We start from the raw sequence: 25,324 nt of genomic DNA on the forward strand, positions 1-25,324 counted from the left end.
GCTGAGAATTATAAAGTTATGATTTCCCATTAGGAGAGATAAAAGGGATGGAAAGCAGGTTTGAAAAATATTGACACTGTCAATGCTTGTAAAAATCAAGGGTATTTCTGCTCCCTTGCTCTCATTTCATGCTTGTGGCAGGCAGCCTGGGAGGTGTTCAGATGACAAGAATCTGGTGGAAGAGACCAGGAGGCTGTTCAGGAAGAGAGTCAAACCGCACGTGTGATGCCCTTTCCTGTAAGTCAGGAATGCAATGAAAGAATTTTTCTCAAGTCTCATTAGAGTTAACAAAAAAAAAATAGGTGAAGGTGATAAACAGGCACAACATTTAATTATGAAATACATAAATCATGGGGATGAAAGTACAGCATAGAAAACATAGCTAATAACACTGTAAAATCGTTGTATGTTGACAGACAGCAACAACATTGCAGTGAGCATTTCATAGTGTATGTAACTATCAAATCACCATGTTGTAAGCTGAAACCAATATTGTATATCAGCTATATTTCAATTTTAAAATGTGTTGTTGAAAACCAAAGGAATTCAAAGCAATATATAAATCAGCATATAATTTTAATCACTCTTTCCAAGATAAAGTAGAGAGAAAAATCATTTTAGGCCAATGAACTGAGACCATCTAGCTGGGCGAGAGATCTCTGAGTTCGCTTTGGCCCCTCTGGGATGTAAATCACCCTGCACATTGATATTTCTAAGTGTTCTTTTAAACGTCAGATACTAAAATAGAAGAACCTAATGAAAGCTGAAGAGGTGACAGTACATTCATGGGACATGACTGCCTTGGGATGGCGGCAAAGATCGCAACAGGGAAAGACATAGAGCACCCATCCACTAGGGTGCTGCGGTGTTTTTCTTACCAAGATAGCTGTGCGAATGGCTCACCATTCCTCCCCTTTCTTCACACCATAGCTTCGCAGTTTGGCTCCAGCCCTCAGCACCATATCTTATGCTTCTTTTATCCCCCTGTATTTCTTGAAGGCCACAATAAAGAGAAATTTTTTGAGTAATATTTGCTAAACAAATGGATGGTCTGTGCAGAAAGGTCAATAATAATTCCATATTTTGCAACAGAATTTGTTCAGAGCTCTTATTTTGGTGACATGCAAAACACCCTCAATAGGGAAAAACCAAAGCTATCTTTACTGGTAAAAAATGATGCAAAATATGAAAACCCTTCCGAGAAAGAAAGCTGATCTTATTACCCTAAATTGTATTATATATTAACATTAAAAACAGATGGTATCATGACCTCTGAAGCAGGATGGGGTAAAGTGACATTGGCAGTGAAGTGCTGTAGCATCTTTGCTTCTGCACATTCTTTTAATTCAATCACCAGCTTGGGTCCTAAATGCCTAAGAAATTACCTGTGTCTGTAGCATTCTCACAATAGCCCATAAAACTATTTAACATGAGTTTTATGGAGTTTGTATGAAGTTGAATGGAAGAAAATATCCGGGGTTTTTAATCATGGTGAACACATTACATAACTTAATATGAAGCTCAGAGACACTTTATTCTTGTTTACAGTTATAGGTGTTTCACTGCATTCATTTATGAGTGGAGTTTTAGTACCACTAACTGGGCTTACCATGCTATTAGCTCAGCCATGAAAAATCCCTGGGATGCCACCGCTAATTGTATGCCTGGTGGCATGCAAGTGGGGAGTGAGGCTGTTTAACCTTAGCTATCTATTTGGAGATTGTGCCTATTGGTTGAATAAAAATTATCTCTAAAACTGCCAGCTTATCAGATCAAGCTTTTGCATTTAATAAGTGTGGTTCTGAAAGCTGGGGCCTGTTTGTAGGTGCATCCATCTTCCCTGCTAGCAATCACTGTGGGAGAGCTATTGCTGGGATTTGCACTGTGGGATGGGGCCAGCAATGTTTGGAAGAGCTTCCCCTGAGCCAGTTTCCCAGCTGAGAAGCCCTGTGTGTGTTTGGGATGCTTTGGGGGTGATTAACAGCTCCATTCTGTGTTCTGTATAATATACTACCCAGGACACTCAAAAGATCCTTGGATAACCCTCTGGCCATAGCCATTTTCCCACCCTTTGTAATACTATAGGTATTGCTTTGGGTAGAGGATTGTTCTATGAAATAAACACAGAGGTAGTGTGATGGCTTACTTTCTGAAGGATTTCAACAGGCACCGATGCTCTTGAATTACAGACCGAATCTCCCAGATTCTGCCAGAGATTTGGGCCAAAGTCATCATAATTACACATCTCTGAGTGTTGGTTCCTGCCAGCAATGAATTAATGAGATGATGTCACTCATAATCTTCAAATATAATGAAATAAAAACAGAAACACAAATTAAAAAATGATGAGTAAGGGGCCTCATTCTAGAAGAAACAACCATTTTTGATTATGGTAAAGACCATTCTAGCTAAAGAAACTAGTAGAGAGCTCTGGTTTCTCTAATATTCCGGCACAGGGGGCCAAGCACGGAACAGCTGCAATGTGAGGCCAGGCCCAGCCCTGCCCACTAGCACTGACTCTCCCGGCCCCCCGCTGGTGTTTCAGCTGGGCCAGATGCCCTTGGGATCCCCCTGCTGCCCCCAGTCCCCTTGGTTGGGACTGCAGTCGTGGGGAACAATTAGAAACCTTCCTCATATAATCCGAGCTGCTTCACATGCAAACCATGTTTAAATAGAAAATCCTTCTCTTATGATAGAAGAGTGGTGTTTAATTAATTTTAACTTCCTCTGGCAAGCGACACACCACCAAAATAAATATAAGCATGATGGTCAAGTTAAAATGCATTCCAGTTCCAACAGGCCATTAAGAAGCCGAGTTCGGGCAAGCATTTTCCTTCTCTGTGCAGCTGTTTCCTCGCTCTCAGTGACCACAGAGGGCCTCCTGGCTTGATGAGTCTGTGATTCTCAGAATGCTAGAAGGCATGCACATTTCTTGAAATAAGAAATTTGTGCAAACTACTTTTTATTATAGAGGATATGTGCTTACATTTTCATTGTGTATTCATTTATTCATTATTTTTAGTTACAATTAGATGGATAGTTAGGTATATGGATGGATGGGCAGAACGATAAACAGACAAATAGAAAGATTGACAAAAAGGACTCTAGCAGCCATAAGTAACGCAAACTGGACATGGGGTATGGACCTTATTTTAAGGAGCCCAGAGATGGAAGGATGGACCATAGCTCAATCTGCCATCTGATCAATAAAACCCAACAATATGAAAACAAGTGTGTGAGCCCATAGCTCAGGTCATTCATTTGCATGTTGGGGAAACTGGGGAGGAGAGAAAAGAATACTGTGTGCTTTTCCTGATGAGATTCCCACTCTGGTGTTTGCCATTAGAAGGGCCACTTTTCCTTTGCAGAAAGAGAAAATTGTTCCCCACACAATTTTAAAGTAAATAACTTATTTCTCAAATTTATCAAATTGTCCAATTGTGTTTTACTTATTTAAAAATCATGAAGGCTTGGGGGAGTCTAAAATAGCAATTGAGTTTGCTCACCTGCCTCTAAGTAGGACTTACAAACCAGCAGAGATAGTTGGTATCCAGCCAAATGACTGTTTTTTGGTTCAAGCAATTAATTTCATTTCTGATTAGTGGTGTTAGAATCCAGGTTGTTTCTTATAATTAATGGAGACTGCTGCTATTAAGATAGTCCTCCAATCACATCCAGCACATGGGACCCAGCACAACAGCTCAGCCCCTTAACTCGGGCCATGCCGTCTCCAACAAGCCACTTAGGTGGAGCTTCAGGGTCCCAGTCTAACCAGTCTGTGCCACTGCAGAAAAATCCCTTAAATATGCTCAGTCCAACTTCTTTGTTGTTGACTCTGTCATTTAGAAAGTCTCCTGTTCTTAGGCCATGAACAGCCCCACCACTTAACAGCCAGAGAAGCAAATGCAAGCATGTCCTTGGAATCTGACTCCAAGCAAAGAACCAGGTAACATACAGCAGAGAACAGAAACGTGGTAATAATGATCCTTGTTACAGGATCCATTCAATGTGTCTTTTACGTAACTCTGAACATAGGTATCCAAGCATCTGAAATAGGAACATTTATACATCTTACTTTCCTGAGAAATCTTGGTGAACTTTGATGTATCCAGATGATATTTAAAACCATGATATGCTCAGTCAGCTCAGCCAAATGCCAGTTGCTTAGTTTCCACATAAACTAGACTCGACCGACCTGGTTTTTGCTGTTGGCAAAAGACATCCTTTAAACTTAGTCTCACACTCGTGTGCCTAGGGACCTAGGCTCTCAGGCATGAGCTCGGGCAGTGGGCAGACTCTGCAGCTTTGTCCAAACCTGAGCACTTCGCAAAGCCATTAAATGCAAGACCTATTTAGGACAAAGTTTCTAGAGTCTTATATTCACACTGTCAATATCATACTGTTTCTTTGAGGAAGAGCGTGCTAAGAGAAACTTCAGGTAAGCCAGTTTAGCCGGATGGCTAAGCAGATGGGGAAGGCCTTTCCTTTCTTCCTCCCTCTGCCTTTCGTCCCCCCGCCACCACCCGCCTCTCACTGTCTCCGCCTTCCCTTCTCCTCCAATTCTTTCCTCAAATATAATGAAAGAAACCCTTAAGCATGATTTATGAACCCTTAAGATTCATAATGAAGATTTGGCCAGTATGTTTCACTAGGAGGTTTCAATAGAAACACTTTATCCTAGCTAACAGTCCCTAACAGCCAGGTTTGCTCTGGAAAGCAAACACTGAAACAAAACGAAAATAACTGAAAATAAAAATGTTCCAAAACTCCCAAATGCAAACAGGCATAGATTTCTGTAAGTATTGCCCCTCTGTGGGGTTGGCTTATATTCTTGTGGTGCACATTTTCTATGAAAGGAAAATCCTGAAGCTTCTCAGCTCCTCAGGTAGCAGATTGCAGACATTTAAATCTGATGACTCAGAACAAATTGTCCTCAAAAGGAGTTCAAATCATGCAAATTAATTAAGGTACAGACACTCGGACTACGGAACACCAATCTCTTGAGAGACAAAGCTTAGTACATCAGGTGTCATAAAATAAGTTGTTATTACCTGGAGAGAGGGGCTGAAGGGAAGAGGGGGTCACTTTCTCATTGAGTATTAAGGAAGGAGGTGTCGGTATCCAGTTGGAAAGACAGGATTTGAGGTTTGTTTTCCTTCAAAGATACAAAAAAAAAGTGTCTTCTTGCAAATGATAGCCTTTAGAGGGTATGTTTTCTAGCACAAAGGACTTCTGGATGAATTTATTTTTAACTCCATAGGAAGTACAGGAAAAGAATAAAGCAAAGCCTCAGCCATGTAGGGGGTCTAACGCTGACACACAGAGCCACCAGGAAGGTTTCCCAGGAAGCAAGGGCCCCACAGACAGAGCCTCTCCAAGGCTCACCACTAGTTCTGACCATGTCTTCATCTCCCCATCCCCAAAGTGCCCCTCACCTGGGATACGAGGCTCAGCTCTTCTCTCCACGGCAGCCCTCAGGATGCCAGGATGCCTGCTGAGACTGTAATATTGGCCCACAATATACAGAAATTATAATTTTAGGCTTTGAATGTTTCAGTGAGCTACAGTCTCCTGGCCCAGGGATTTTAGACACAGTATCTTCCTCCAATCCTGAAAATATATCTAGTGTCCCTAGAAAGAGAAGGAAGATCTTACCCAGGAATCAGGGAGAGCCCTGGAACCAGGCCACTAGAGACCCTGAAGGTCCCACACCACACACACACCTCCCAAGGCTTGGGGCCAGCCTTTGGAATTCAGCACAAACCAGTGTCCAGTTTTAAAACAAGAATTGGAAGTTAGATCCACATATGCCATCAGCATTTGCATTTGAGCGGGGTTCAAGAATCCCTTTGATGGGGCACAAGGCTTAATATAGAACATATGTACTTAATTGGAAATTAGGAGTCCAAACTTCTGTCCTCCCTTTCAAGCTGATTAGTTTTAAGTCTTCATTTCCTAATAATTAAAATGAGAATGAAACCTATTCTGGTTATGTCAATGGTATTGTATAAATTCAAGGAGATAATGGATATGGAAGAGCTCAAAAATCATAGAGCACTGTAAAGTGAGAAGGGTTCTTTTCCCTAATATGCCTGCCTCCCCGTTAGTGGGAAGTATTGAGAATCAGCTGAAGGGGACCTGGGGATGCTGTAGGCTATTGTCCAGACCGCTGGCACATACTGGTTTATGGTAACTGTTAACCAATGTCACTGGCAGTGAATAGTGCATATCTGTCAGAATTAGGAAGAAGAGTGTATTATCTAACATATTTTAAGATCATTTAATATTTTAATCATTAAGTGAAATTCTGATGACCCTATTGGTGAGGATTTTGGAAGATGTGTTAAACAGGTGAGACAATTTTCAATTAGCCTAAAATTACTTTGTTCTAGTATACAGTGTGCATATTAGCCTTACAATTGTATTTATGTTATTAAGTTCCCAGTATCATAGAGAGAATAATGACCCCCAGAAGACATCTGCATGCTAATTCCAGGAACCTGTGAATATGTTACCTTATTTGGCAAAAGAAACTTTGCACATGAGATTAAGATTATGGGCAGGTTGCCCTGGATTAGCTGAGGGGATGCAACGTAATCACATAGACCCTCAAAAGAAGGGACGTTAAAGAGATGCAGCTTGAAGGAGGATCCCCCCTTGCTGCTGGCTTTGAGATGGTGAAGGCAGGCTTTGGGCAGAGGAATGAAAACAGTCTCAGGAAGCAGACCCTTAGCTGATAGCTGGCAGGAAAACAGGGACCTCAGTCCCACAACCTCAAGGAACTGCCTTCTGCCAGCAACCTGAATATGCAAGTCCTTGGAAGCTAGAAAAGCCAGGGCAATGGGCTGTTCCTGGAGCCTCCAGCAAGGAAGGCAACCTGCCAACACCTGGACTGTATCCTAGTGAGACCTGAATCAGAACTCTAACCTACAGAACTGGAAGGTGATACATTTGTATTGTTTTAACCTGCTGAGTCTGTGGTAATGGATTACAGCAATGTAACTCTGGCAGGGGGTCAGGTGTGTGGGGGACTGTGGGGGTGGGAGGGACTTTCTCCCAGCCTGGGGCAAATAACCTTTGAAGTCAAAATCAGTCAAAGGGTTAAATAAAGTGGGAAAAGCCCATTTATTGCTTACAAGCAGTCATCCATTTCTGCTAGCCCAGTGTCTCTCTTCACATGGCTGCAGAATGAAGTCCCACCCAACCTCCCTGGTCCAGATATACCCTCGCTCCCCCCACCCATGTATCACCTATTGATATGGAGATGGACTGCTTCTCTCCACCCCTTGGAAACACCTGTTGATATGGAGATGCACTAAGGCCAGGTGAGAGATTCTGTAAATACTCAATTTTACCCACAGGCAATATAGAAGTCTACTGTCCCAGACATGTAATGAGTGATTTTCTGTGCAGCATGGGCCTGGGCATCAGAAACACAATTTGAGTTTATTAGATCAAATATCTTCTTTTCTTCCACCGACCTCCCAAAATTTAGCTGGGATAAAAGGATAGACTGACCCTTACAGGACACTAGGTCCTTTGACCTGTAGCTACCTTCTGCTGATTGTTTCCGTTGTGGCTCGGGGGAAAATAGCTCTCTGGCTGTTACACCGCCCATACAACATTGCATTGCATGATGTCACAATATGGGTAATAGCATTGTCTGCTGAACCAGGAAATAAGCCAAACTCAGGGTAATTTACTGACTCACTGCTGACCCTCTTCCTTCACCAAACCCTGATTGATAAGTTAGCCACATGGGGTGTTTTCCTGGGCATGGTCTCCCAGAAGGAACCTCTGTGGCTATGCTTCTGCAGTGACCTAAAGACAGAAGACACACGTGTTCAATATCCAGGTGACATGGGTTTGGGCAGAATGCAAATTCCAAGGTAGAACAAAGATCTGACATTTGAGAGCTATGTCAACACCAACCAGATCAATGGGGTGGAAACCCATGAGATGAGTTTTGAGAAGAATAAAAGAAAAGTCCCACATTCAGGTTTAAAAATCCCATTGCTAAAAACAAGTTGGAGAAGAGGAAGTTAAGTCTTAATTGATGGCAAAATGATTCTTATAATTATGAGTTTTGAGACTCTGAATACAGTCTACTTCTAATATTGTCTGACATATGCAAACATTGGAAAACAGCAAATCAGGGATTTCCCACTTTGCAGAACTGCCCATTAATTAGTTGCTTTAAATAGTGAGCCCACCTATTTTATGCAGAATACGATTCACTGGTGCTGACATGTAAATGCTGTATAAGTGAGGGACACCTGCCCCCAGGCAAGTGCCTCCAGTCAGAAGTCTGTGACTTTGGAGGGGAGTCTTGAAGCTGATCTAAGCACAGGGATATGTGGATAGAGTGAAGGTTCCTGTGACCAGGATTCTCACTTGGCCCTGGTCGGCTCGCTCACTACACACGTGCAGGCAGTACGTTGTTACTGACTCTATATAAAGAGCTCTGCCCAGTGCTCTGGGCGACATGGTGGCATGGCCATGCAGCTGCAGGAGAGCAGAGGCTGGAGTGGTGGCAGTACTGAGGACGGGGACTGAGAGAGCTGCAGGGGCAGAACGGCCCAGAGGCAGAGACCGGCTTGCTGCATGCAGACTTGCTCTGAGTGGACGGGATTCTAGTGACTGACCTGCCACCATAGGAATAAAGTTGGGTATAACCCTTTCACCCCAAGAACGTTCCATTGTCATTTCTTTGGTCTCATTGAATCCATAGTGGACTTGTCTGGGGCCAAAATACATTGGCAGGACAGATACCACCCCTAAATCTACATTGTTCTGTAGCTAAAAGTAACACCCCTTGGGACAACAGTGGGGATTATTTTTTCTTCTTTTTTTAGTTCTGAAAGGGGTAGAGAGGGGCTAGTTCAGGGAGAGGATGAGCTGTGGGAAATGAATGGCACAGGGAAATGGCTCTGCCCTGTCCACACACCTGTTCTGAGCCAGCTCCAAGCCCAGCTTGCAGTTTGGAAGGCTGTGGGCATGGGCTCCCCTCCTGCTCTGCCCAGGCAGAGAGAAAACCCCAGCCTCGTAGGTGTGTGGCCCCACAGGAAAAATCTAAGGTGATTCTGGCAGCGGGCCACTCTGAGGTGCTGCTGACATGCTAATGATCTCTAAGACACAACTGTTTTTTTCTCAACACCAAAGTGCTGCCTCACCCTCCACTGCATGTTTATAAACCTTCAGGGAGGGGTGGAGTGTCAACAGTTCATTTCTCAATCGAAATAGTCACTGTTTTCAGTAACTGATTTTGTATAAGATTACTTTTGTGCCTTTTCTAAATCTGGAAAGTGGACCTATATATTCATATCTTAGAAATTGCCCCAGCATGAACCAAGGAACTGCCACTTTTAAAATTCCATTACACTTAATTCTGTAAATCACCAAATTTCATTAGCAAGTTTGATAACTCTCCCTCCCTACACTGGTCACTCCATAAGGCAGGCAAATCATGTGCTTATGATTTTAATGCAATGTAAATGATTTCAATGTCAAAGAAATTATAATTCCAATTGGATTCTCCATTAAAACAACTGGCTTTCATAGCCAATTCTATGAAGCACACGAGGATCCCAAATTTCAGCATGAATAGAGATGATAAATAGTTAACATAAATCCTCAGTGGCCATCTGGTGATTCAAGATTATTCTAGGATGAAATGTCATGAGAAGACAAAGAAAAGGAGATAAAATGTATGTGGCCCTTGAGAGTCAAAACTCCCCAAATTTCATCAGGTTTTTAGGATGGAATAACTCTCCTTAGGATGTGGCTGAGGCAGCAAAATACTTACCTCAGTGATATGCTTTGGAGTGTCCATGGCTGCCTCGATATATCAGGGTTTAAGAGTTTCCCTAAGCAAACATCTGAGGTGCAGAGAAACCGTGTTTTTGCTGTGCAGGGTACCTGTGGGCTAATGACCAAAGCATCCTCTTCTCAAAAACACATTCAAGCCTGGGTTCAGGAAGACACTTGTAGAGGCATTTTCTCCCCTTTTTTGGGTGCACTGATATATGCCAACAGTCCCAGAATCATGATTCACCAAAAAGAGCCATAAATACACATGGCCAATCTGCAGACCCTAAATTATTGTGAAAATTTACAGCTGTGAGAAACAGAGATAAATGGATCAAAGTATTTGGATTTTCTTTTTGATATCAAAGCTAATCATTTGTGATTCTATGAAAGAGAATCCAAGTTCACAAAAGTCATTTGTATTCATTAATTAACAGCATTGTATTGAAATGTCAGCAGTTTGGTCTGAGTTTCACATCAGACTCAAGTTCAATAAATGACCATTTTGACCTTTGCTTTGAAAGTACTGAAAATTATTTAGACTGGTAGACACACATCCATCTCAGAAAATACACTAAAAATTGATTCCTGTTTCAAAACTTTTTTCTGCAATGGATGTTGGCAGTTATTATTTTTTGGTTAGATTTCATACATACTGTATGTATTAAATGTAATAGAAGTTTTAGAAATTGATCTTTTAGAAAACATATCCCCTGTTATGCAGTCACAACTTTAAAAGCATTTTGTTTGGTTGAAAAATTTCCATATATTTTTATAAACCTGTATTTTAAAAAATGTCCCAAAGCTGCTGGCATCTCTGAATGTTGCTTTGTAGATTATGACCGATGCATAGAGATTTTTGCTGCCAAATATATGATTTGTTTGAGGTTTGTAGAGGTGCTTGCTTTCTTTGCCAAACCCAGGAAGGCCCAGGCATTCTGTTTCATTGGCTTCCGCCGGAGTAGGAAGCTAATTTGACGCATCAGCTCAAGCCTGAAAATGGTTCCTCAGACACTCCTCTTCCAAACAGCCATCCTGAAGCCAGAGGAATGCATTGCCGTATTCACAGAATACTCATATTTTCTAAATCCAAACTGGGCCTCAAGGCCTGAGATGCATACATGTTCCTATGGCAACCTGGGGTGCATGGCTCCAGGAACCCCAGGACTGATGAGCAGAGGTCCTTGCTCACCAGGATGAAGGGCATCTGCAAGAGAATTCACAGTCCAGCAGAACCGGTCTCATCCTGGGTTATGTGCGTGTCCTTCTCCTGCTCCATGTTCCCTCGTTTTGAATCCTTACCCCTGAGCTTTTGGGTGCCTGAATTTACCCACATCACTCAAACTCATTCCTTACTCCCACTTTCTGGTTACCCGGTGCCTGATTTTCTTCTCACTCACTTGGTTTACACTTACTTCCACTATCACAGCTACATCAATGCTTTTTGATCTCAGCTAGTTCTACCTGGAGCCTCCGGGGTTTGGCCCTGCATCCAGCACGAGGGAGGCACGTGTGTATGCACACAGAATACACCAGAAGGCCTGGCTTCATGGAAATGGAACCAGAGCATTGGTTTACTGAGACAACCCATGTCACTGGCATAGGAAGGAATATGGGTGGTTTTCCCTGGAGTGGCTCATTGTTCATCCCATCATGCTCTCATCAACGATTCGTATCGTACAGTGCTCAGTCATTTATCTGACTGCTCCATACTGTGTGCATGGCATTGTCTTAGATGCTGGAGATACAGCAGTGAACACAGTGGATAAAAATCCTTACCTGTGTGAAGCTTACTATAGCAGAAGGTAATACATGCTGTGGAAAATAATAGAGCATGGCGGGAACAGAAGCAGTGGAAAGGGGATGTGCTCAGGGCTCAAAAGAGCTCATAATGAACTTACCGGTCTCGCAGGCAAGGAAAGTCCCTGAGACCACGGAAAGAGTCATCCTAAAGGATAGGGGAGCTGTGCCAGGTGCTCACACAGAGCTCAGAGTGGTGCCCATTTCCACCAGCCAGGCCGCAGGCCTTCATTGCATCTGTGACAGGAAGAGGCCAAAAAAAGTACATAAAAAACAATGCCCAATGCTGTTCAACATTTGATGAAAACCATAGATTCACAGACTCAGGAAGCTCAGTGAGTCCCAAGCACAAGAAACATGAAGCAGATTACATACTGTGACCTAAATGCTCAAACCCAGTGATAAATGAACATCTTAAAAACAATGAGATGGAGAAAAAGATGCAATAAATAAAGGTGAAGTTGGCAGCAATTTCCCATCAGACGATGCAACTGAGAAGACAGAGCATCTTCAAGGTGCTGAAAGGGGTTAAAAGCTATCCTAGAGTTCTTTACCTCACAAAAAGTATTTCATAAATAAAGCAGAACTTTTTGTTACAGAAAAACTGAGAATTTATGACAAGCAAACATGCATGACAAGAAATGTTCAACTATCTCCTTGGGTACATGAAAATGGTGCCAGGTGGTAATACAGAGCCATGCAAATGAAAACGAATGCCAGGAGAGGTAACTTCAGGCCAAAGGTATAAGATATCTTTTCTTTTTGTTTAAATCTCTCTGAAAGCTCATTTATTGTCTAAACAAAAATAACAGCAATGCAGGGTGGGGTTTCACCATGTGGATGCTAGTGATAACACCGACGCCAGGAGCAGAGACATGAGAGGCAGCCCATCTCTGTAAGGCTCATGCGTGATGCATCTGGGGGAGGTCCGTGGTGAGGTGAGGATGCATACACTACCCTGACTGGTGATAGCTAATGAAGAAATGAAGTGGAACCAAAGAAAAGTACTGAATTCATTCAAAACATGGCAAGAAATGAGGGGGAAGGGAAACAGAGAACAGATGGGAGAAACGGAAAGCAGCAAGATAACACATTTAAGCACACCTGCATCAGCAATTTCATCAACTGAAAAGGTCTAAATATTCTACTTAAAAGACAGACTGTCAGACTGGATTAAAAAACTAAGACTTGTCTATACAATTTCTACAAGAAAACACTTTAAATAAAAAAACACGATGGGTTAAAAGTGAAAACGTTGAAAAAATGTATACGATGTTAACACCAGCCAGAAGAAATTTGGAGCGGCTGTGTGAATATGATACAAAGTAGATTTTATAGTAAAGAGCATTACAAGGTATAAAGAAGGTCATTTCATAAGGATTCAAAGGTGGGCAAGAGTTCTGGTCAGATCTGTTTTGGAAGCCTGGCATTCCCCAGCATCTGTGCACCACAGCAAAGCCAGGCTCTGCTGGGAAGCAGTGGCAACTCATGCCACTGGGGCCCAGTGCCAGTGCCTCCCGAGATGCCCAGTGCCTGCTCATCTGTGCCCCTACAGAGGGGAGGAAAGCTGTGGGTTTGATTTTGGCCAGTGCAGCATGTCACTTTATGGAGAGCAATTACAGCTATTGTGTGACGTTCCATGTCCTCACCCTCTGCCTCAGTGATGGGGAAAGTGGCTGTCTGGTGGAGACTAGAGCAGCGGCAGACGCTGGTCTGACCCATGAGGAAGTAAGCGGCTTGTGCACACTAGCTGGAGCTCGGTGGACTGACGAGGAGCCAGAAATCAACTGAGGCTTGGGGTTATCCCCTTAGCCAATGGCCTCATCCTCCCTGGGACACTTTCTCAAAGATCTCTGTGACACTTACACAGGGAGAGCATGGTAAATGCCCGACATGGAGCCACAGGCAGTATCTTGTCCCCCAACCTTATAAAGTTCAGAACACATGGTTTCACTGACTAACCACAGAGCCTTTCTGAGATCCTTGCTCACGGGGTCCATGAGCACATCAGAAGGGATGTGCAGTGCCTGAAGAATGGCATTCGCTTCCCAGCTCACCCAGCACAAGCAGATTTCAAGTGCTTGTACTATGTGCTAAGTAGCACAATGGTGACCAGCCAGGTGACCGTGTGAACTTCCTCCACAGAGGAGGCTGAGCCCAGCGCTCCCTCCCCTGCCGAGCTTCCAGGCAGCTGGTGGAAGATATACCACCTTCCTCTTTCCCATCTATCACACGACTCACAACTGACCCCTACTCCACTTCCTCACACACACACACACACACACACACACACACACACACACACACACGCACACTGACTGCTGTAGTGCCAGTGCACACAGCCACAGGAGCACATTCTCAGCCCTCTCCTGCTGGAAGGGACTGGCCCTGCAGGGCAGAAGTGGCTTGGAGTGACATACCCACCAGCCCTGACAGAGCTGCCTCAGAGGCTCCTGCCCTGGGCCCGGAGACGAGAGCCAGGCCCAGATGCTTCTTCCTGTTTGGTGGTCAGCATTTGTGACCAAATCTCAGAGCCGCTCAGCTGATGGCCCACCTGCTTACTCTCCACAGCATGAAACAGAAGCAGGACAAGGACCCCTTGCTGTCCTTATCTCCAAATTGTCCTTGTTGCGTTTTTCAGTTCCCTTTCTTTCTGTCGAAACTACAAATGGAAGGGATGCCTGTTTTCATCAGGTGATGTGCTCCTCCAAAGGATGCATGAAGATATATCTTGTGCACATCAAAGGTGACCCAACAACTGGACCCACAAGGGGCTAGCACTCAAGCCCGGGTGACACATGCAATTTGCAGAACATGTGAGCAAGCTTCCCGGCACCAAGCCCGACTCATGGTGTGCTGTGGAAATGCACACTTACTAAATCACAAACCAGAACAGCCTTCACTTATTCATGCAAGGCTGTTCATGCATAAGCCATACACCCCTTAGCAGATGCCACATGCTGCATTTTAAGGCACATATGCAGCACAGGGAAGGGGCTGCAAGGCACGGGGAGAGCACACCTTGGGGGCACAGCTGAAAAATGTTGATACCCAGGGATTGTCTGCAGTGTGCATGACATTGATAAGAGTAAGGCTTAGCTGTCAGTGATCAGGCCCTGCCCAGCTCTTCTCTGGTAGTTAATGGGCTTAGCTGATGGACAGGCTCACCCAGGGCTCAGTTCACCCAGGCCCGCTAGACAGGCCAAGCAGACTGCCTTAGAACATTGCGGCTGATCTTCAGGCCAGCCGGCTGGTTGCTCAGAATCTCATACAAAACGACCCTCTAGGAGCATGGTTTATTCGTGTTTTGCTTAGAGTCTTGCCCAAACTGGATGCATTTGTATACCTGTGGCTTGGTTTAAAAACACAGCTGGCAGAGTGAGCAATTGGCATGCAGAGCACGTCATTGAGGACACACATGCACATACATACTCCTTCTGCATGAAATGACTGGAAAATTGAAGGAAACATATTCATAGGAATATTTTGGCCCTTCAATCAGTCATTCATCAAATATTTATAAAGGATCCACCATGTATTCTGATCCTAAATGAGACTGACCAAGCCACCTCCTAGAAGTTGGGCATGGTTCTCTTCTGCCTCCATCCAGCCAACATAAGACTGCTTCTTTGAGGTGGGGCATGGCCTTTAAGCAATGAAAGGACAAGGACGTGTGGTCAGCAGTAGGTATCATTCTTCACTAGCTAAAAGGAAGCAGCTCAAAAGGGGGACACAGGCAAGTATGTACATACAAGATATATCATTATATTTTGAGTATCTTCAAAACACTTTTATTTGTGTCCTGTTTCTTCTTCAATCATTTCTCATTCATAACATGGAGTCTATAAACATTTTTCATTTTGAAATGAAAGCAGAAAAATGATGATGTGGGTCATTTTCAGATTCTAAGGTAATGCCGGGGGATAAGGCTTACAAACTCCTTCTAGGAGGTCTATGATCTATGAAGTGAGAAGAAAGATGGCATATAATCCAGTGAATTCTGGCCCTGTATCTGGTTAATCTGCTTGGTGAGTCATCACTTCATCCACTCCCAGTTCCCAGATGTACAAATAGTTGTCTGGGCAAGAGATCTTACAACCTACCCAAAGTTGCAACAGACTCTAATGCAGCCGCATTATAAAAGGAAATACATTTTTCTTCCAGGTATATTTGATGGCAGCAGTAGAAAGAAGGGACAAGGATCAGAGAGGAGAAGTGTGCATTTTGTGTTACTCTGCTGATGAAACAGGTACAATGTGTATGGAGGCTTAAAGGAGATTCTAGATGTGTTCCTCAGAAAGACAGTACCTATAATTAAGGGGGAAGAGCTGTGAAAGGTGTACATGGGATCGTGAACTGAGGGATTCATTGTGCCTGATGAGAAAGGTGGGCATGGGACTGTGGATGCAGAGAAGAAGGAACCCAAATCACATGGTCATATATTCTGGCTATCATACAACTAGTACCTTTATTCTGCTTTTGTTGCTGATGTATAGCAGCTAATGTGTCACTGTTTGGATTCTTCTAAATAACACCGGCCAGCATGCTGCCTCACAGAGGGACTGGGGGGACCCTCGAGCTAACATGTCGGAAGAGCTTAATATTTGGAGGATAAAAGGACTCATATGAGCATAAGATATTATCAAAGCTAAGCATATTTTAAAGCCCCAGGACTCCAACAGTGCTTTCCTTTCTCAGAGGCCTGCTGGATAGTTTAAACGGCTCCCACGTGACTTTGACGTTGCATTAAAGGTGATGAGAGGACCGAAAGCACAGAGGCCTTAGTGCATGAGGACATTAGACTGAAGGGCAGGCTTAGCCGAGCCATGCCAATGTGACATTGTTTTGATTATTAGAGATCCTTTTATGAGTTTATTTTCTTTGAAAATAAAAACAAAAATAGAGGTAATGGATAACACCAAGAATTAGGAAAGCAAAATCCCACATTCTTACCATTTATAATTGACAGGTGATATTTGTATGCCATATGATTACAATCTATTTAAAGACATAAATATGAAAGATACAGCTCAAATCACTGTAAGCCCTGACAAGGAGGAGGCCTGTGTCCCCGAGAGTCTATACTGAGAGTAGATCATTGTTAGGAAAAAGAAAAGTAGATGATTTTGTTTTTTGTATTTCCAGGTAATACACTGCATTCCTAAAAGTGCATACTACTTTTTGTCTACTATTAATTTGTGAGGATGTGACATTATACTTACTGAGGTCTGTTTACTTTTTTGTCCTGCATTTTGTTTTTGAGCTGTGTCTCCACTGATATGGAGAGATACACATGATGGTGGGGTTCGTGCATTGCAAGCGGTCCCGTATTATTTATTCTATCTCCAACTGGTAGAAGTCTGGCTGGTTTCTCACCGTCAGTGTTACAGACCGTGCTGCAGCAGTACTCTTATGCGTATTTCCTGGTGAGCAGCAATAATTCATCTGGTCGCATATCCAGAAGTGGAATTGCTTGCTCACAGGATGTGCACATTTTTTACTTCTCAAGATGCTGACAACCGATCTCCACAGTAACTAGATGAATTACACACCCCACCTGCCCACCCTGGCAGAGCAGCAAAGGCCACTCACCCTATGTTCTGGCCAGCACAGCGCTCCTCCTTTTATTGGTCACCTGTTTCTTTTTTGTGAAAATAGCATCTCCTTGCTGTTCTAATGTGGATTCTGGGGCCATTAGTGAGGCTGAGAGTCTTTTCACAGATATGGATAGTCACATTTCCTCTGTGAGCTGACTCCTTCTACTTTCCTATTGATTTCTACAAGCTCTTCATTTATTATGCACACCTCTATCTTGCCTGCTCTATGCATTAAAATCACAGACTTTTGATCACATTTTAAACATTTACAGTGACATTTAAGATACCAGAGTTTTATATTTTGAAATAATCAAATTCACTTATATTTTAATTGCCTAAGATTGTTTTTATGTTGTTTAAATAATACAATGAACTATAGAAGAATGACTTTATAACAGCCAGGATAGAAGAGGACAGTTTTAGAGTTTTTTTACACTTAGTTTCTAAATCCAAAAGGTATTATTTTTGTGTATTGTGTAAGTTAGGAATTTAATTTCATTTTGCCCATTATTCCAGTTGGACAGTCAGGTCTTGATTCCATTAATTGAAATAGCCTTTTTCCTACGTGATGCTGATCCTTCATAAACCACACTCTACACGTGATTGGCTGCAACATGATACTCTGCATTCTGTTCATTCCTCTGCCAATACCAGGTGGTTTCTTACAGACCTCTATACAGGTCTTCACATCTGCCCTGACACTTTCTCTACCAGTTCTGAGTCCTCAAAAGCATCTTATTTATTCATGTACCTTTACTTGTCCATATACATTTCAGAATTGATTTGCAAGCTTTCACCAAAATATTTCACCAAAAAAAATGTGGGCTTTTTTAAAATTGAAGTTGTTATATATCTACAATCAAATTTGGGAAGAACTGACATGTTTACCATACTGGTTCTTCTCATCTGTGAGCAGTTCTCTGCAACTATTTGCATCTTCTCTGTCTTTCATGGTTTTTCTCTCCATAGTTAATGAACCTGTACATTTTCCACTATTGATAAACCTGTACATTTTTTGTTACAATTAGTTTAATCTCAGTATGTAGTTTTGAATTTTGTTTGTGTTTTTCCTATTGTGGACTTTTATCTTTTTTATAGTACACTTTAAACAAATGTTTATTCTCAACATAAAGGAAATATTAGTTGGCATCCATTAATCTTATTCAATTTGCTTTGGCTCTAATAGAATGCCCATTGATTTTCTTGGTTTTCCTATACAGACAGTCATACAATCTTCACATAGTGACAGCATTGTCCCCTCTTTTTCCATGTTTTGCAAGTTTTTTCCTTATCATTTTCCACTAAAATAACTGATGCCATGTCAAATACTCAAGAGACACTGGCAAACTGGTATTATTTCTGGTTTTAAATAGAATGCTTCTAGTATTTCATCACAAAGTACAGCATTTGTTTTAGGCTTTTAGTGGATACTCTGTGGTATTAAGGAAGAGCCTTCCATTCCTGTTTGTTAAGGTTTGTTTTTTTAAGTGATGAACGGCTATTGGCATTTATGAAATCTTTTTCCTGTGTCTAATGTGATTAGAGAAGTTTCACTTCTCCTTTAATCTATTAATATAGCAAGTTACATTTCAATTTATCTTCCTACATTCATTTAAATTATTACTATTTTCTTTTTCACCAAAATATGAAATGCAGATATTGCAAAAGTTGGATAGTAAAAAAGAAAAAAGCAAAATAGAGCTTCTTGCTACTCTCCTGCCATTCTCTTCTCTTGTCTTACATAACCAACCACTTCTAAGTTTTTGTTGTTAATGATAAGAGATTGACCTCTGTATTTCTAAATAATGGGTTTATTCTTGCTTTCTTCATCTGTGGCTGGACTTAACCTGGCAGTTCTCTTCATCATGCTCTGGTGTTGAGACCTTGGCCCTAGATTCCAGGCTTTCCCCATTTCTGGGTCTCTTGATTCTTCCAGGGCAGGGGATAGAGTGGGGCTCGCGAGGCGCTCACTCTGGGTCCATCAGAGGCTGACCCTGCACTTGCATGACCTTGACAGGGTAGGCATGCTGACCTTGTACACCCGGGTCCCTCCCTGCTCTGACTCTAGTCCTGGCTTCATGAACTCCCTCTTCCTGTTATACTCAAAATTTCAGTAGCTTCCTAAGAGATGTGCCTTTGCAATTTATTGGTTGTGTGTGTCAAAAGAATTGCATTTGATGTTCAAATTTAGTTGTTCATTGGCTGAGTGTACAAGTCCAGCTTCAAAGTCACTTTCTATTGAATTTTGGATTTTGAGAGAATTGATAAATTGTCTTCAAGCTCCAGTGTTGGCAAAAAAAGAACTATGAAGCTCTTCTGTATTTCTTACCTTTTACATCGAGCTAATTTTTTAATCAACTTCTGATTTGAGAGGTGGTAGAGAAGGAAGAGACAATAAAAATGTGTGGTTAAATCATAAGGTTTACCAGAACATGAAAAGATTTTTCTAACCATTCTTTGATTCCTCATGTAAATGCTTGTCAGTTACAATATCTACTGGCTGAATTCCATTTGCCAATGTTTTATTAGGAATTTTTGCATCTGTTACAAAGGAGAACTTACTTTTTTTCTTTTCTTATACTTTCAATTTTTAGTATATGTGCTGCTGAAGCAAGCACTCTTCTACCTTCCTTCATGATTTCGGAATCAAGTTTGTAGTCTCTCACACACAGTTCATCCTCCGTGTCTCCATATCCGTATTTGCACCTCCCTTCTCCAACAGGGAGGAGCCAGGCTCCCAGCATTCTCAGTACACTCACCTCCTTGATTAACCCTCCTGATAGGAAACCAACATGCCCTCCTGTACAGGTGTCTCCTCACCCCATGGACCCCACGCCTGCCCACGCAGGTGCCCTCCATGCCATGCTCCTGACCTCACCAGGCCACCAGCATCATATAACCACTGAGACAGGTTAGGAGGAAGATTTATTATTGGGGAAAACAAATAAGTAAACATACACAATCAGTATTTATATGTTATCATATAATGTATATATATATAATGTAAAATTATGAAATAATATATTATTCATATATACAACGGAATGCCATGAACAAAAACAAAACCCAATTCTACCCCATTTCTAGTGTAATTAATTTAAGTAAGATCTCACTGACAGTGGATGCTGTAGCCCCCACTTCCCACTGAGAACCTATCCTGCCATGGTTATAGCAAAGAATGATTATGTCCCTGTTCTCTGTGTTCTCAGTTTTAAAATTGGTAGCTGGCTGAGAGTTCACTATTATTATGCAAATCTATATTTAAATTGCATATTATTGTCCTATTGGACTAAAGCCAACACATTTTTTAGATCGCTCAGCCACTGGAAATAATTTTCCCAAACAGTTTTATAATTTTGGATAGGATTGCAATTTGCTTTTTATCCTTCTGTTTCTTTTGGAGTTAGGTCTTTTTGTTTTAATAATGCTGTACCTGTTATGCATAAATTGTAGGCACTCTAAAAATATAATTTAATTCATCCTCACGAGAGCCCTGGTTGGAAAAGTAGTTTTAATGACTTTTTTTTTTAATTACTAAAAAATACAAGTCTGTTATCAAAATTTTGCCTGTGAAAAATAACTTTTTTCCTTTTACCCAGAGATATATCGATTTTAATTTGATATATAACATTATTTTTAATATATACATTATAGCATTTTATTATATACTTGGAAGATTGCTCTCTTCATTTATCATAAAATTAAGATTTGCTATACATATGGATATTACTTTAAAATTATAAATAAGCAGAACATTTTATCCCATGGATAGAATAAATTTTGTTTTCACATTCTCCTATTCTTGGATATTTGCCTTGTACCCAACTGATCAATATAGTAGATTAAAACATACATTTGCATGTTCGTTTATTTTTAAATTATATTTCTAATTACTTCTTAGAAACTAATCTTTGAGAGGAAACTGCTGTATGATCTGTGTGGGCACCTGTCTGTTTTGTTCCCTCGGAGCCTCCCAAGGTTCCACCGCACAGCAAGCTCACAAAACATTTGCCAAATGAATGGGAATCAGTCAGCCCCAATCTGAGGTGCTTTAAAATCTCTACTGCCAAGTTGTCTTCTAGAAAGATGTCTCAAAGTAATACTCCCCTATGTGTGGCGTCATCCAGAGCAGGCTCGTTGGCAGGCAGTCACAAACACCGCTGTTTCAGGTGCTGAACACACAAACACAGTCTCCTCTTACCCCCAGGCCACACCCGTGCAGGACGGCAGAGTTTCTCTGTTTCCCGTTGGCTGCAGGAAGCCAGGATGAAGGAGACAGCATCGCATGTGTGCTCCCCGTCTCAGGGGGAAGATGGCCCTGCCGTGGGGCAGTGAGAAGCCACGGCTCTGTCCACACGGGACACACACCACTTTTGCCCACAAGCCCTTGTCCAGAGTAAGTCACTTGGTGACACCTACCTTCAGGAGCAGAAAAAGTACCCCAAGGATAAAAAACAGGAACATATGGTACACAGTGTAAATTATGACCCCACGATGAAAAGCCCTCAGTAGTACTGATCTTCATTTTAACATCTTTAATAAACTGATAGACAAAAATTGTATCTGTTCTGAATTTAGAACCCACAGATTACAAGTGAGTTCAGACATTGTTTTATGTGTTTTTCATTCCTGACTTTAGGACCTCTCAGTCTTGTATTTTCTCTCTGTGTTTGAGTAACATCAATATTAACAATAACAATAAATAACTAATGAAGAGCTTATTTTACTCCCCAGACTTAAAATGCGGGGCACTCTGGCACTGAGGTGTCCCTGCATTGTCAATTGACATGTGTGAGTTTCTTGAATATTTAAAGCATAAATTCTTCATGAAATATATTGCAAATATTCACCCAAGGTATTTTGGTCCTTTGATTTTGCCTATAATGTTGCCAATATCACAAAAAGCTATTTAATCAAGTCAACTAATTTTCACTCTTGAATTTCCTTCATCTCCTCTTATACTGACACTCCTCTTATCTTTCCCCATCCTTAGATTAAATGTAAATTTATTTAAAAAATCATTGAAATACTTTGTCATTCATAAATAAATTCACATTTAATATGGGATTTTACCTTTTTCATCTATTTGGGATTATACTGAATGTATCGTGTGGGTGACACTCTATGAAGGTTCTTTTAAAATAGACAAAAATTATGAACAAATGACAGAATATGTACACAAAAATATATACCAAGTAATCATCATTTTCTCCATGATTTGGGCCCTTGTTGTGTGCTAAAATCTCCTATGTGCAAAGCTCTGGAGTGCACTGACCTGACCTCTGTGTGCTATCATCAGGCTGGTGTGTGTCGCCTCCAGGGGTGCTTGGAGACATGGGAGGGGACCAGCACATGCAAGCCTTGGTCAGCTCTGCTATGGTGGTTCTTCTACAGGGGCTTTTAAGATAGCTGGATGGAGCTGCAGGGGGACAGTGACAGTAATTACTAGTGACACAAGAGAAGTGGGCTGCATGAACAAATGAACTAGCACATGGGTTGTGTTGCTGGCATATATCTGAGTGCTGTGACCACAGACTGCACGGTCTGGAAGGATAGGAAAGCAATTTCCAAATGCAATGAAGACAAGTCAAGAAGATATTTAAGGTTGCATGTGAAAGGTGATCCTTATCAAACACACACACAAATACCCACACATAATTTTCAACATCAGGAGGATAGTGACCGTTTGATGGACGAAGTTTTTTGTTTGAAACCATGAAGGAGAGAAAGACAGGGGTGTGTGTTAAAGGTGATTGGTGTGGGGTTTATGGACAGAGGCTCCACCCCTCCCTTCCTGGCCTTCCTCTGATTTGGGGCTCACCCAGGCTTTGTGAGGGGATTGTTCCTTACTGAGGATGACAGGGGACCCCATGGGAGTTCGCATTGTCAGGGCTGAATTGACTGCATAATGATTTGGTTCTTTGCATTAGATTTTGAGTGGGAAAACAGGTCAAGTTACATTCTAAAACCCCTGCATTTGGAGGAAGAGACAGCTGAGTGGCTGAAAGGAAGGTACAGCTGTGGAGGACTCGGTACATGCTCGCTTTGCCTTTGGCAGGGGTCCCAGGACTGAAAGCAGTGGGAGAAAATGGTGGGGAGGGGCCTGGTGTGTGACAGGACTGCACAGGGAGGCAGGCGCAGATCTGGGGGCGGGGTGGGGCACATCCCATGCCTTGTGAGACAGTTGAGGCTTGGCCACCCCTGGGTGTTGAGCTATAACGTGGCAGGATTAAGTAGAAAGTGACACAGAGAATGATTCTTCAGGCCAACATTGGGGCCAAAGAGACCAGTTTGGAAGAAATATGTGGTAGAATTCTAGAAGAAATGGTGGTCCCCTAAAATAGAGTAGCCCTGGGGATTAACCCTGATTCAAGAATGTTGAGGAAATGGAATTTTTGAGACTTGTAAGGTTGGTGAAGGAGAAGGAACATTCCAGGGTGATGCTTGGGGAGCCAGGACAGAAGTAAAATGTTAGAGAGTCGGGTGCATGTTCAGTCCATGCGTGTCTGAGCCTCGGACTTGGCACTTGTAATAGTAAGTGTCCTGTGCTTCTCTCTCTACCCCTCAGGAAGATCCCAGAGGGAAGGGCGGGCAGCTTAACAAGCCAGACTCCACAGAGCAACTCGCGATTGCCAGGGGCTCTGTCCTTGACTCTGTTCAGAGAGAAGGAAGCAGAATTGCTGAGAAAGAGTTGAGGCAAATTCCCAGGAACAGCAGCTCTGAGAGGCTGAGGCAGAGCCATGTGGCAGCGGTGTCTGGCCAGCTCGGCTGTGTGTCCAAACTGGCTGGCTTTGCCAGGACACCCAGGCGGCCACAGCCACTCACCCGGGGTCTGGAGAACACCCCGCCACCACCAGCCCCTGAGGTCTGTTCCAGGAGGGTTCTGAAATAGAAGAAGGAACTTGAGCTTGAGCTGTCCGTGTCTGCTGATGCCGTCAGCTCAAGGACAGTGACAAGTCCTGATGCCTAAAGGAGCCCAGGAAGGGGACTAAACCAAAGGACCAGATCCTTCCTCCAGGCCCCTCCCTGGGTACTGGTTCCAGCCTCCACAGCCCCAGAGGGTGCTGTCAGTCAGTGTCTGCAAGCAAGAGTCCCACTCAGAGGGGTTTGGCTGATGAGTTTAGTGAAGGGCCAACTCACGGATGTGTAAGCCAGTTACGGTGACCAGCTAGGAGCTTGTAGGCATCCTGCTGTAGTCCCTGCAGAAGGCCATCACCTGCCACAGACCAGAGAGGCAGGGGAGGAAGGAGTGCCACCTGAGACCAGTGAGGGCTGAGCCACAGAGGAGGGACCACGCAGGTGTCTGAAGTTGGAGGGGGTGAAGCTGGCCACTCTCTGAGAGTCTCGTCCTGTGCTGACATCTCCACCAACAGTACTGGACAAGGAGCCAGAGGCAGAGGGAGCTGGCGGCAGGTTCCCTTGGAGCCCAGGCAGGACGGAGGCAGAAGAGCTTGGACGGGGAGGGCCGGTGGGCAGGGGAGAACACCCCGCTCAGGCCGCTCTGCATGTCCGTCATTCTGCTGCAGACGTGTACCCGGCTGAGGACTGTGGCTCTACTCATTCCGCCCTCCTCCGCTTCAAGGTTGCCCACAGTGACGACAGAGAAGACAGAGGGTGAGGTGCAGATAAGGGCAATGGATGGAGCTGCAAAAGAGGGAAGCGACATGGGAAAGCAGGTGAGACCCGGCACCCCACACCCCTCCGCAGAATGATGCACTCTGGTTTCAGGCCCCACGTTCCCCTTGCACAGCGCACCAGGGCATCCGGAGCACGGTCCTGCCCATGCTACAGCCCCCCTAGGCCTCTGTACCAGCTCAGGGGCAGGACTGAAGCCTTTATTGGCCACTTCCAAGGGATTTATCAGGCAGACGTCTGCAGCAAGGCTGGCTGTTGGCCATATTGATCTGTTGTCACGGGGCAGGGTGTCTGAATTCTCTTTACAAAGAATGAAACTACTATTTACACGGCTGAAAGGACCGAGAGTCACATTCTAGCACGATGGTGGAAAGCCATTCAAAGCCATTCCCAGGCCTCGCCTCGCCCCATGCTCGCTGCCCTCCCAAACCTTCTCCTCACCACCATCCTTGGGGCGGTGACAGGCAGGCCACGCTTCACGTTCC

This window comes from Manis javanica, chromosome 1 (assembly GCF_040802235.1).
Source record: "Manis javanica isolate MJ-LG chromosome 1, MJ_LKY, whole genome shotgun sequence".
Classification (NCBI taxonomy): domain Eukaryota; kingdom Metazoa; phylum Chordata; class Mammalia; order Pholidota; family Manidae; genus Manis; species Manis javanica.